Source organism: Leuresthes tenuis, unplaced genomic scaffold, assembly GCF_036924035.1.
Source record: "Leuresthes tenuis unplaced genomic scaffold, fLeuTen1.0.hap1 SCAF_4, whole genome shotgun sequence".
In the NCBI taxonomy this organism is placed as follows: Eukaryota; Metazoa; Chordata; class Actinopteri; order Atheriniformes; family Atherinopsidae; genus Leuresthes; species Leuresthes tenuis.
In genome coordinates, this window is record NW_027325358.1 from 1,940,952 (window position 1) to 1,942,762 (window position 1,811).

A 1,811-nucleotide genomic window follows, 5' to 3' on the forward strand; every position below is an offset into this window, starting at 1 on the left:
CTTCTATGGAGCTTATTGTTAGCTTTTTATAAAGCTGTTATATCTTCATTTTGACACACACTCATAGAGACAGATGCCACACACTGGAGCGGTGGGCTCCAGCCATTCACAGCTCCCGGGGAGCATGGCGGTACGGTGCCTTGCTCAAGGGCACCTCAGCCACCCCTCCAGCTGTCAGATCTTTTTTGAGTGGTGACAGTGGGGATGAACCCAAGATCTTTTGTTTACGAGACCAACGCCTTACCACAGAAAAAAGGACTACAGGCACTGCTGGGATTTGAACCCAGGATCTCCTGTTTACAAGACAGGCGCTTTGACCAACTAAGCCACAGCGCAACGAGAGAATTAATGTTATCGGCAGGAGTCAAACCTGGATTTCTAATCCTTAACCTCTCGGCCACGACAACTACTGTCAAGTTGCATCCTTTTGAAATCTTATCGCCACAATGAAAGGTTTTCTGTTAAAATCGTCCCACGATGGTGGAATGACCTACCGAGCGCTACCAGAACAGGGGCGTCCCTGTCTATCTTCAAGAAGCTCCTGAAAACCCAGCTCTTCAGAGAGCATCTCCTATCCCAGCACTTACCTTGTACTTCCCTCCCCCCTCTATCTCTGCCCTTTATCTTTCTGCACTTCCTTCTATGCCTGCACCCTATCTCTACTCTGTCCCCTCTGACAGAGTCGGACTCCTGGGTTCCTTCTATGGAGCTTATTGTTAGCTTTTTATAAAGCTGTTATATCTTCATTTGTAAGTCTCTTTGGATAAAAGCGTCTGATAAATACATAAATATAAACTCTATGCTTGACCGAATAGTTCATAACACATTGTTCTGCAGTTATTTCAGTTTTACTCTGACTTTAAGGTCAATATTGAGAATCCTGGCACCCAAAAGAAAATCCTCGGTGCAAGTAGGACCCGAAAATTAGCCAAAATTCTACAAGAAAAGGTCACATTTTGTCTAAAAATGGATTTGTCAACCAACATTTCACAATGATGTGGTTGATGATGCGCCTTTGTGACAACATCTGCACTTAAATGAACCAAATAACAGCTAAAACGTGAATAATAAAGTCTTTCTGCACTTCCTTCTATGCCTGCACCCTATCTCTACTCTGTCCCCTCTGACAGAGTCGGACTCCTGGGTTCCTTCTATGTAGTTTATTGTTAGCTTTTTATATAGCTATTATATCTTCATTTGTAAGTCGCTTTGGATAAAAAACGTCTGCTGAATGCATAAACAGAAACATCTCCATGTCCAGCTGAAGTTACTGATGCATGGAAGCAGAACAGGCTGAGCTTCACTGACTGGGAAGTTTGAATTAAAGCTGATTATTGTCCCCTCTGACAGAGTTGGACTCCTGGGTTCCTTCTATTTAGCTTATTGTTAGCTTTTTATAAAGCTGTTATATCTTCATTTGTAAGTCGCTTTGGATAAAAGCGTCTGATAAATACAGAAACATTTTACACAGCGTTTGAACTTGAGAGTTTCAGTTTTGCCCTCCAGAGTGAAGCTGGAAGTCAGGACATCAGCTTCATCAGCAGTGGTGCTGGTCCACATGGGAGCCTCAGCCCCACCAGCACAGACTGACAGGTTCTCTGGCTTTTGTGTCTTCTTAAAAACTTCTCCTGGATAACTTCAAGTTTGAATAAAAACAAAAACTAATCACTTCTGCGTTGGGTCGACATGAACGCCGCAGAGACACGAGGCTCCTCTGCTTTGCTAATGCGATATGTAGGCTGATTAGACTAATGTAATCAGGATTTGATAAGGAACACTAACCACAGCTGGGGTCCTTATTAGGAAGCCGT

General features: G+C 43.3%; 1 non-coding gene across 1 annotated transcript; it reads right to left on the minus strand.

Annotated features, from left to right (window-relative positions):
- Positions 1 to 262: 262 nt before the first annotated feature.
- Positions 263 to 336, minus strand: trnat-ugu (transfer RNA threonine (anticodon UGU)). Its single transcript has one exon. It is a non-coding gene; the product is annotated as a tRNA-Thr (tRNA).
- Positions 337 to 1,811: the final 1,475 nt, after the last annotated feature.